At 40.7% G+C, this 12,814-nt stretch overlaps 1 protein-coding gene across 2 annotated transcripts in view; it reads right to left on the bottom strand.

The window, feature by feature from the left end:
* Nucleotides 1-12,814, bottom strand: part of EXOC4 (exocyst complex component 4) — an 803,152-nt gene that overhangs the window by 323,398 nt on the left and 466,940 nt on the right. The gene's annotated exons all lie outside the window — the stretch shown is intronic.

The following is a 12,814-nucleotide window of genomic DNA, read 5'->3' as shown; positions in this document are numbered from 1 at the left end:
AATACGTGTCACTCTGTTGGGAAAGAAGAAAGACAGGATCCAACTTCATGCAAATAATTAAAGGTGCCTTTGTGACTGTGAAATACACTGGCTCTCCAAATACTCTTATGGTCTTCAATGACACGAGTGATTCAAAGGATTCAGTAAACTAGTTGAGGAAATGGACTTTCTGTAAGAGTCTCCTCCTGTGGTTAATATACACGTGTGGGTATGAAACACAAATGATTTCTAAGTGGTCTGCCTCTTACATTTTAGGAAGCTTCATATTTCCCAATAATTGATTTTCTGAGGTCTTCCCACTGACAAAGATAAAAACAAGTTTATAATCCCCTTGCACAGCCATTACTCATTTCTCAGGTATTACAGCATTTTAGAACTGGACTCCCCACAAAATGAGGCACCAGAAGCATTTCTGCTTTACATATGAGATTAATACCAGAAGAAACCTGTGATCTACCAATGGTGCTCTGGGTCTCCCATCCCAGGAAGTGCATAATAAAATCAAAATAGCCAGATTCTGCCTGAGAAACTGGAGTTCAATGCACACACTGTCGGATAAAGTGCTCTAGGCCAATGATTCTTAAATATGTTGGGGTCTAATTATGCTTGAAATATAAAACACATTTCCATCAGCCATTAATAACAATGGCTCAATATTAAGGGCACACAGAATCCAGAATCTTGAGGGAAAGGAGACAATGGAGGCAGATATGGTCCAGAAACAGAAGCCCATGTAATTTGAATCCCCAAGTAACTCGAATATACAATCTACTCTCTTGATGACTAGAAAAATCAGAACATTAGGCCTTGTAACTTTCCTTCACTTCAGCAGAATTTCCCGCAAATCTCTGTCTCAGAGGCTTGTCTATTTAGTATTCAAGGCACTAAAACCTATTAGCAAAGAGAAAACCAACCAGCCTATATTAAGGCCTACAGGGGGAAGAAGGGAGTATGTTAACCAGGTGGCTAGAAATCATCTTTTACTGAATCTCATGGTACTATTAGGGCTTCCCTGGTAGCTAAGCTGGTAAAGAGTCCGCCTGCAATGCAACAGATTCCAGTTCGATTCCCAGGTCAGGAAGTTCCCCTAGAGAAGGGACAGGATACCCACTCCAGGATTGTTGATGGTAGACAATTTGCCCACAACGCAGGAGACCTGGGTTTGATCCCTGGGTTGGGAAGATACTATAAAAGGAGAATCAGTTTAGTGTGGAAAAAGAATTGGCCACCGATATGATGTTAAAATACTAGTTCATGATGGACCCTGCTCAGTGCTTGAACTTGGGAATTTTAGACACAACATTATCCCTGTGAAGTCTGAACTTAGAATTAACTATTATTGCGCTGCACTCAAAACAAGCCACATGTTTAGAGTTCTTCAGCCTGATTTTACATAGTTTTTAATAAAGGCCATCACCCATCAGGACCCAGAGACATGAGTAAAATTGTGAAGTAGGCTCTTGGGGAAATCTCTCCCCTTTTCATCAACCCTTTGGACTCCACTGAAGTCTATCAGCTAGAGCAGGGATTCTGTGAAACAACAAAAAACTTCTTGTAGTCTGGGATTTTCAGTGCTTGGCAAAGGGTGCCTACATGACCCAGTGCCCACTCCCTGACCTTGGGTGCTGAATTTCTCATACATATTGTTGCATTTCTGTTTCTGGGAGAAGAAGAAGGTGCCCTTAGTGATCTTCTCATGGGGAGTAGGGCAGTATGGAGAGCATAAGGAAGCCAGTACATGAATTTCTGCAGACCTATATGGGCCTCTGAAACTCCAATACTTTGGCCACCTGATGCGAAGAATTGACACATTGGAAAAGACCCTGATGCTGGGAAAGATTGAAGGCAGGAGGAGAAGGGGACGACAGAGGATGAGATGGTTGGATGGCATCACTGACTCGATGGACCTGAGTCTGAACAACATCTTGGAGTTGGTGATGGACAGGGAGGCCTTGTGTGCTGCAGTCCATGGGATCGCAAAGAGTCAGACATGACCGAGTGACTAAACTGAACTGAACTGAACTATATGGGCCTCTTCCCCTTATCAGCCAGTTGTGTACCCTGACTATATCACTGTTCTAAATCGTAGCCACGGTACAACTCTATGTTGAGTTCCATGAGTCCTACTGAATCTCCAAAAATAAGAGTGATCATCTGAACTTCCAATGGAACTATGAAATGACTTCCCAATCTGGGACTTCATGTGATTCCTCTTGTAACAAGGATTCATTCATTGATGGTTTCACCTTCCCTCTCTTGAAGTTTGTTCCAGGTTATTCATAAAACCATATTAATGCAAAGAATCACAGGTTTCTAAGATCTGAGGTTTTCCTTCTAAAGTATGTTCAAGTACTATGTTCAAGAAAACATCCTCAGAATCATTATCTAACCCAAAGTATGAATTCTGGTGGTAGAAATCTAAGGCCAGGTAGAAAGATGTCAGTTCAACAATTGATCAGTATAAGAAATCTTTGGAGGAGGAACTCCCTGGTGGTCCTGTGGTTAGGACTCTGCACTTTCACTGCTGAGGGTGCAGGTTCAATCCCTGGTCGGGGTACCTGGCTTCTTCAAGCCACATAGCATGGCCAAAAAAAAAAAAGTATCTAGGGGAAATACAAGCTTTGCAGTACTTCAGCTCACATGACACCAGCAGTTTCTAGATATGTAAATAGGGTTGGGGAACAAAAGGGAAGAAAAAAATCTAGTGGTCTCCTAACCTCTTCATTTAGATCCTTCTTTTCCAGTGTGAGAACAGGGAGCAAAAAGTTAACTAGATATTCTAAGTCTGAGAGACTAAATTTTCAGTCAGAACGCAGATGCTTCAATTATGTGGTGATGGCTGATAGGCATGAAAATAAATTAATATTCTTCCTTATTGTTGGTTTTTCTTGCTGAATCATACAGATTTTAGAAACTGCCTCAGAACAGGAACAGTTATATTGAGCTTTGGGGGGTAGGGGATGGGAATAATGAAGAGACTAAGTTACACTGCTTGCTCAGTGCTATTCTAGGAAGAGCAAGACAGCTCCAATCATAATTCACTATATAAAGGTCTAGAAAGATACATCAACATTTTGTCAACACACATTTCAATGCATGTGAATGCACTGAATGCATGTGAGACCAACTCACATTATTTCTTTTAGCCCTCAGAGCACACCAATTTCTGGCATGACTTTAAATAATTTATGTTACTTCTAATCTTCTAAGAGTTCTTATAAGTTAAACAAGCCAAATTTATTTCAAAAAAGAAAACCAAAATAACAACAGTAATAGAGATCACCACCACCACCAAAGAGTAACGTGGCACTGACCATTTATTCTTCCTACTAAGTAGACATTTGTCTTGATATTCTGGATTATGTTACTTCTAGGGGTGTCACTGCAATGCATTCTGATATATAAAAATTGTAAAAAAAAAAAATAGGTCTTAATGTACAGCAATAATAGTATTTTAGAAAACTGAATCAGTAGCGATTTGAAGTTAATCACTCAGTCATGTCTGACTCTTTGCAACCCCATGGACTGTAGCATGCCAGGCTTTCCTGTCCGTCATCAACTCCCGGAGTTTACTCAAACTCAAGTCCATCAAGTCGGTGATGCCATCCAACCATCTCATCACCCTCTATCGGCCCTTCTCCTGCCTTCAATCTTTCCCAGCATCAGGGTCTTTTCCAATGAGTCAGTTTTTCATATTAGGTGGCCAAAGTATTGGAGTTTCAGCTTCAACATCAGTCCTTCCAATGAATATTCAGGACTGATTTCTTTTAGAATGGACTGATTGGATCTCCTTGCAGTGCAAGGGACTCTCAAGAATCTTTTCCAACACCACAGTTCAAAATCATCAATTCTTTGGTGCTCAGCTTTCTTTATAGTCCAACTCTCACAACCATACATGACTACTGGAAAAACCATAACTTTGACTAGGCGTACCTTTGTGGGCAAAGTAATGTCTCTGCTTTTTAACATTCTGTCTAGGTTGGTCATAACTTTTCTTCCAAGGAGTAAGCGTCTTTTAATTTCATGGCTGCAGTCACCATCTGTAGTGATTTTGGAGCCCAAAAAAATAAAGTCTGACACTGATTCCATTGTTTCCCCATCTATTTGCCATGAAGTGATGGGACCAGATGCCATGATCTTAGTTTTCTGAATGTTGAATTTTAAGCCAACTTTTTCACTCTCCTCTTTCACCTTCATCAAGAGGCTTTCTAGTTCCTCTTCACTTTCTGCCATAAGGGTGGTGTCATCTGCATATCTCAGGTTATTGATATTTCTCCCAGCAATCTGGATTCCAGCTTGTGCTTCATCCAGCTCAGCAGTTGGCATGATGTACTCTGCATATAAATTAAACAAGTAGGGTGACAATATACAGCCTTGATGTACTCCTTTCCCAATTTGGAACCAGTTTGTTGTTGTATATCCAGTTCTAACTGTTGCTTCCTGACCTGCATACAGATTTCTCAGGAAATCTGTGATTTCCAGGTCAGGTGGTCTGGTATTCTCATCTCTTGAAGAATTTTCCACAGCTTGTTGTGATCCACACAGTCAAAGGCTTTGGCATAGTCCATAAAGCAGAAGTAGATGCTTTTCTGGAACTCTCTTGCTAACATTTATAGGGCACTGTATACAAGGCACTTTCTGTATGCTGGCTCATTTAATCTTTATAACAAGCATCAGCTGGATCCTTTGCAACATTTGGGAAATATGCAGCATGGGAAATATGCAGCAAAGAATTCAGGCATTAGGTGTGTCCGAGTTTAGCTGCATTTGTAATTCCTTGGCCTCAGCTAATCCAAATGGTGCACAGAATCTTCTGAGAGCTTTCACACAATCTTATAAAAGAGACAGACCCAAATCACCAATCAGCACTGGTCTTACTTGCTGCTAAGTGCTACATGGAGCAGAAATTCACATATGCAAACCCAACAGTGGTGGAATAATATACAACCGTTTGTAATATTAAGAACTAGTGATAATAGTTCTCACCAGAGCTCTAGTTCTACCTGACCCCTCATCTTACTTTTCAGTGACTTTGGGTGTATATGTTTTATTGAACATTCTCCCACCCCCACTCCCTAGCATCACTATAATTAATCAGATTTGTGTTTACTGAGTAAAAGTCATATGTCACACATTTCATCTTCCCCTAGAAAGTCTTTTTTAAATTAAGCCTCAAGGTAAAGTGATACTGTATTCCAAGAGTTAAGAGCTTGTGCTTTGAAATCAGACTATCCTGGATTCAAATCTTGGCTGCATCACTCACTTCTGATTTATAAACTTAGGTGATGGGATGGGTTGGGTTGGGGGTGTATGCAGAAAAGTCTATGGTATTATTTCCTGTACCCAGGCAATCTTTTATAATGCGTTATACATAGCAGATGCTCAATAAATATATTCCTATTATATTCCCCCATATCTAAATTTTCTCTGTATATTTAACCAGGTCTCATTCCCTTCTACTTTTTTTTTTTTTTTTTTTGCCTCTAGGAAATATATACCTGGCAGATGTTTAACAGCTACGTATAAGCAGAAAATGAAATGATGTTGGTACATAATTTGGTTGTAAAGTTTATAAAGTGCTTTAAGTTGACAGAAATAGTGCAAATGAAGACTGTAAATGGATATAAAACATGAAATATCTCTCTCACTAACCTATCTTTTCTCCTCAGATTTCTCTCTCCCAAACTAGGGATTCCTCTGTTTTCCCCCTTCCTGTAAGAGGCTTCTCAGGTAGCACAGTGGTAAAGTATCGCCTGCCAATGCAGGAGACTCAAGAGACAGGGGTTCGATCCCTGGGCTGGGAAGATCCCCTGGAAAAGGAAAAGGCAACTCATTTCATTATTCTTGTCTGCAAAATTGCATGGACAGAGGAGCCTGGCGGGCTACAGTCCGTGGGATTGCCAAGAGTCAGACACGACTGAGCATGCACAAAGAGGCAGATGTAACAAGCTCACACGGAGCAATTAGAAAAAGGGTGGTTCTGATTTATTTAGGACTCCCAGCATCAGGGCACAAAAATGACAAAGTAGCTCAAAAATCAAAGATTAGGCTCATTCCCCTAACGCGGACAGCTTGCTCACAACAGCCTGGTGTGTGAACCCTGTCAATAACGTGCATAGGAAGTAGTGGCCAAAGTATGGCAGCCATAGGGTTTTGAGTTATTTCGTGGTTTTGTAAAGGATGGCATCTAATTTCCCCAAAGATCCTGTGTCTGGGAGAAATTCATCTGCTCTCTTCTTCTGGAGCTTTGATACATGACATGTCACAGTACTTCTGAGTGGGCTTCTGCCAGTGGTGCAAAAACTGATGACATGAAGCAGGTATCCACAATGGCACAGCTGCTCATGGGTGCATTTAAATCAACGCCTATTCTTCCCGTGCCATCAGGCAAAGCCCCTTTTACTGCTCTCATACAAATACGGCTTAATTTTATTTCCTGCCTGGCTTTGTATAATTTTGACATGTCCTCAGTCAAACACGACCCAGTCCTTCAATCAGGCCCTATTTTTCTGGAGATGGGAAAATAAGAGGAAGCTAAAGTAATTATTGAAAACTCATAAGCAGCAGCTTTAGCCTAATTACCTTGACTTTCCTTTTTAATTTTTCTATCGATCGTCTCTTGTTAATATACAAGTATTGACTGAGCCAGGAGAGCCTGGTGTTACTGTGATAAGAACAGATGCCGCTGCGAAGCAAGATGGAATTAGGAGATCCAATAGTCAGCTCTTCTTTCTCAGAAGCACACACAAACAGCACAGACTTTGGTGGGGGACCCGCTTAAGAATCACCAGCAGCATCTATACAGCGAACATCTTTGTTCAATGCCTTGGTGGTCTGTTCTGCCTTTGCCACCAGGGGGCAGCTGGGAAAAAGAAAAACAACCCCCTTTTCTTTGTTCCTCTCCTGATGTTAAAATAATACAATGTCCCTTACTTTCAGCACATAATCTACTAGAACTCCCAGGTCAACAACTCCGGAGGGGTGGGCAGCCCAGGAATGAAGGTGACATCCCTTGGAGCTGCAAGTGCTTTTTAAACGCTGTTGTACTGAAAGTTTCAACCTGAAAATACCTTAGCAATATTGGGTGAGCTGTCCTGCATATTAATGTATTGTTGACAAACGCTTTTAACAGTTCCTGCTTCCTCTCTCAGGGAGAAATGTGAAGTTTTCTTGCTATAGAATAGGAAACCCATTTAAAAAATAATTATTTCTCAAGCACTTTTAACTTTTCAATTTCTCATATATCTCAGTTTTCAAGAACATTAATAATGCGTTGTAGGTTGAGAGTCTTAAATTGCTATCGAGGTCTACCTCAATATAAGCAAACACAATTTAGTAACCCCGAGTGGAAATCAATTTTCTTAGGAGTTAAGAAAACCCTGGTAAGCCAAGGTGGCTGGCGTGCTACATTCTGCTTTATTTCATCTTTTAAAGCAACTCTACAGGAAAATAAAGCAGGAGATGTTAGCAACGCTAAAAGAAACCAGAAATATCTAAATGGGGGAGTTCTCAATAAACCCCGGTCGCAAATTCTCTTACATATTCCAGAAGGAAAGAAGTGTTCTTAAAAAAGGATGGAGAATACACATAAAAACCAAACGAGTGGTTCAAAATCCAAGAAGCATAGAGGAAAGCCACAGGAAAAGGCAGCCAATGGATCCAAAAGAAAAAACTATATGAAATGAAAGAATTGTTAAGACTAAAGAAGGGGGTTAAGGACTGGTACAGAGCTGAAATGGCTCTCTCGACAGTAGAAGCAGCAGAAGTAGAAGAAACAGTACAGTCCCCATAAAGCACAGTGTTGTAGCAGTGAAGGCATGTCTATTATAAATTAACAAGTTTACAGACTTGGGGGACATTTAGGGAAAGGGAAAATGGATTTCTAGAAAAATAACTTCATCAGACCCCCTGAGGGCATCACTGTCATCAACAGGTCACAGGCATAGGCTACATCATCAGTCCAGATTAACCAGTGGCAAGCAATTCATCCGAAGGTACCGAGAAACCAAGTCACACTATAATCTGTACAACTGTCGTGCATAACACCATCAGATAATAATCACAGACATTCGTCCACAACATAGGTTTCAAATATGCTTTAGTGAAAAGACTGGCTCAGGAAATGACATATTTCAGAAATGAAAACTGAAAAATATCTTCAGGATTTGGAATGGATGAACTCCCAACGAATAACACTGTGATCTGCTTATAGCTGGATTCAAACACTTAGACAATGTTTCAGCAGATCAGGATATTTTTGAGTGCCTACCATGTCCCAGACACAAAGATACAAAGGCAGATGGGACCTGCTCTTTCTCTCTACAAAGGTCATTGTGTGGTGGAGAGAAACACTCTAACGATTCTAACACAGTGTGATAGGAGGATAATCATCTCAGGAGCAAGATGTTAAGCCAGCCAAAGGAAAAAACAGGAGAGCCTTCACTGTTTAAAAGCGTTATATTTAAGGCAGATCTTTAAATATACTTGAAATGGCCATCAGAAGAACAGCAGGACTGGAGGAGTGTGGAAAAAGAGACTCTAGCATCCTCAGGTCAATTCAGGCCTCAAATGGGGAGGCACAAACCAGTGCTGACCAGAGAAAACCTGTGTTTAGAAAGACAAGGGTGGGAAGAGGCAGAGACACCACTGAGAGGCGACTGTGGAAGACAAAGGGAAAAGCAGACAGAAGGAAAGAGAAAGCAGAGTCATATTCCAGGAGTTGAGTTTAATTTCTTAGCTCTTACTGACATCCTAGTCATGGTATAATGGAAAGAGCTACGGATCTGTTGTCACGTGACTTTGACTGACGTCCCAGCTCCACTCTTCACCAATACTATGTGTCTGACTATTTCAACCAGGGATCTTTCAGTTTTAAGTAACAGAAAAACTGACTCAAAGTGGGAAACAGGGTTTTACTGTAAGAAACAGAAACGACTATAGTTAATTTAAGCAGAAAATGATGTAAGAAACTAAACGTAAGAAATTGAGTGCTTATGGTATCACAGGAAGGGCTGGTGGAGCTGAACTTAAGCCACATTTCCAGGAAATTACTCAAAAGTAACACTAAAGAACTGACCCCACCAGAGGAGGTCACTATTAGGGAAAGTGAAAGTCGATCAGTCGTGTCCGACTCTTTGCAATCCCATGGACTATACAGTCCATGGAATTCTCCAGGCCAGAATATTGGAGTGGGTAGTCTTTCCCTTCTCCAGCACTATCAGGAAGGCCAGGAGTTAAGAGGCTGCCCAGCTTCCATCAGCTCTTGATAGCCATGAAACTAGTGAGTAACTTTTAACATTGTTGCAAAAATATCAACATCTCTATTCTTGCTCCCACAAAAGAGCCAAGCCACTCAAAAGAGCCTTCATCTCAATTTTCCCTTCCAAATGCCACATGAACGCATCTAATAATAAGAACCTAGGGGCTCCCCAGGTGGCACTAGTGGTAAAGAATTCACCTGCCAATGCAGGAGACGCAAGAAACGTGGGTTTGATCTCTGGATTGGGAAGATCCCCTGAAGGAGGGCATGGAAACCCACTCCAGTATTCTTGCATGGAGACGCTCCATGGACAGAGGAGCCTGGCGGGCTACAGTCCATGGGATTTGCAAATAGTCGGACATGACAGAGTGCCTGAAGACACAATAAGAAGAACTCAATTCACCCTTGAATTCTGCTGCAGGGAGATCAGGAAATGTACTCCCGAGGGCCCACCAGGAGGAGCCTGGAATTCTGAGTACCAACCCACCAGACTCACAGGTAGATGAAACAATAAAAATAATACTGGCATTCAGGAGAAGAATTCCAAAGGCGGAGCAGTTCAGCATTATTTGATTCAGTGTTTTTACAACACCATTAAGGACTCAGGGTTTTTCCATTTTTCTATCTTTAGCATCAGAGGCTTACCCCTCTTTGATGGCAAAATGGCTGTCACGGGTAACACACATACATTAGACATTGTTAACAGAGACAAATGGGCCTATTTCTTTCTATTACCTTTTAATCAAAGAAAACCCTTCCCCAAATGCCTCAGCAGATTTTCAGACTTTCTGAACAGAACTGAATTACTTATTTGTGGCCCAGACCATCACTGCTGAAACATCATTAGCATGACTGGTCTATAGATAAATCATGATGTACACTGAGAAGCAGGAAAACGGACCCTTCCCTGAGCATATGGCCTTGCAAGAGAACAAAAATTAGCACTGGACAGCTAGGAAGAAGGGGGAAGGCAATACAGAGGTGCAGCAAACTGTTTATCTCCAACTCTCAATGTCTTACCTTCCTCAAGTTAGTATCTGCCTCCTCATCTAAGAGGGCCATCATTCCTGGAAGATCACATGAAGTGACATGTATAAGACCTCTGCAGATGATCTGAGAGGTCATCATCATTAGCACAAGGGGGAGTGAGAAAGAAGACTTTTGTTTTCAGCAAGTACCACCCTGTCTGGATAGTGTTCATTGAAAGGGCAACTAATTGTCTTGAGGAAAAGCAATTTGCTGAGATGAGTGTTTTTGAAGCACTTTATACTGTCATTATGGAAAAGAGGGCTAGATTCTATCTGAAGGAAGACAATCAATAAACCATGAAACCACCCAACATTACTGGAGTGTTTCCAGAGACAGAACTCTTTGGTTGTTTTTAAGAAAGACTCTCTCGAGCAAGTGTCACTCGGCTGATGAAGCAACCATGTGTATGAAGCACGGTAAACACCATCCCAGCAGGTAATCATGGATCAAGAGCCTGAAGTTGAGAGGACAGGGCTTATTAGGAATGCAAATGCTAATATCCATGTAGGTTTGATATACAAAATGTGTGGACAATTGCAACTTTCACAGCCCTAGATATTTCAAAGGGTCACACCTGTTGCTTACAGGGTACTAGCTAATGCAGATCAATTCTTCCTGCCAAGTTCAAGCTCTTTTGTACACTCAGTGGAATTTCATATCCTATGGTTGAATTAAGGTAGCAAGGATGACTGCCCATTAATATGCTTATAGTATCTTTCAGCTTGCAACAGTTAATTCGCTGAATCGAATTACACTGTAATATGAAATATTATTATAGAACTGATCTCATAAATTGATGATGGAACTTTCAAAGGAATTTTCCTTAATATTCTCATTTATTTACTCTTAATTTTACTACATTATAATCATACCCTCAAATTCAATGAGCCATTATATAGGATTCTCAGGCCCATAGTAACACTAATGATGTAATTATGTATCCTGGCTATGCCTGGAGAAGGGAGTGGCAATCCACTCCAGTATTCTTGCTTGGAGAATCCCATGGACAGAGGAGCCTGGTGGGCCACAGTTCATGGGATCACAAAGAGTCAGACACGACTGAGTGACTGACACTACTATGCCTAGAATTTTGCCATTCAGATGTTATGAGAAGGGAGGAAGAAGCTTTGACCTGTACCTCCTGAAATGATATTACCCTCCTGAAATGATAAAGAAGTTATATAGGAAAGCTAAATTTGTAGTATGATAGCTGTGAAATGTGCCAACTTGGCCAGGCTAAACAATATTTCCCTGAATTCCCTTCCCTGTGTACTTCTGTTAAGATGGGTTATAAGAGACATTCTTGCTTGAGACTGAGGGGTGGAAGTGAAGCAGCATCCACTGTTTTACAGATTCAGGAGCTTGGGTTCTTAATGCAGATGCTGTTCAACCACTTGGTGTGGGGCACTGCTGAGCCCATGACCCTTCCACTTTCCACTTGGACCCTCTTACAGTAAGCTTCTTTGATGCTCTGTAGGACGCTCATATCATCAGGGTTGGAGAGAGTGAGAACTCACAGGAATTCCAGCTCATTCTCATGAGTTCAACCTTGTCTACACCATCCCTTACTTTATATCCCTCTCTCCTTTCTACCTGCCCTACATAGACTCCAGATTATAGTAAGAGCTGTGAACCGCTTAACCAGAGCCTACAACTGCATAAGGTCAAGTCCCTGTAACAAGTCTTTTCTTATATGTGTGTTTGTGTACAATACACACAAACGCCTACCTGTGCTTCTGCTTTTCTGACTGAACACCACTAATTTAACGCCATAATTTATTTGTCAGAATATCATTCCATGGTTTTGTGTCTGTCCACAAAGATATTTATTCTGAAGTGAAATGACTAAAGGTGAGCTTTTTTACAACTTCCTACAATCCAGTAGTTGAGAGATGTGTGAATAATCAAGAAAAAGAAGAGGTAAAGCTTAGAGAGGCAAGATTTAAGAGAGATTTCCACTTGAAAAAAGTTCAAAACCAACTTTTAGCATCAAAAGCCAAACCTTAGTTATCTGCTGAATTTTGCTTTCAAAACTCCCATGCATTGGAGGAAATGATAAAATGAAAATAGCATTTAAAATATGTTAAATATATAGATCTCTATAAGGAGGGATAAGAGTAGCATCTATTGAGCAAAGGGGTTATGTAGTAGAAGTCTTCTCAAGAATAATTATTATTATAGCTAACACTCACATATATGGCTCTACAGTGAAGTTTCACTAAAAGCACAATCCTATTTTATGAGTTTCAGATATAACAGTTCACCTCAACAACATAGGAAAACTATGATTACCTCCTTTGTACTGATAAGGAATCTAAGACAAGAGCAAGAGCTTTCCTAGGATCACCTAAGAGGAAACTACAGGGACAAGGCTTTTACCAACTCCTGAACTCATATACTCACACAAAAGTGTACAACTTAAAAATTCATACAAAATATTTTGAAACAAAAATATTGCTTATGATAATCAGTTCTTTAACATATAATGCTTCTCATCTCAATGTCTTTACTCAGATCCCCTAACTA

The sequence above is a fragment of the Bos mutus genome, chromosome 4 (assembly GCF_027580195.1).
Source record: "Bos mutus isolate GX-2022 chromosome 4, NWIPB_WYAK_1.1, whole genome shotgun sequence".
In the NCBI taxonomy this organism is placed as follows: domain Eukaryota; kingdom Metazoa; phylum Chordata; class Mammalia; order Artiodactyla; family Bovidae; genus Bos; species Bos mutus.
Note: the sequence above shows the minus strand (reverse complement) of the source record. Positions and strands in the feature narration are given on the sequence as shown.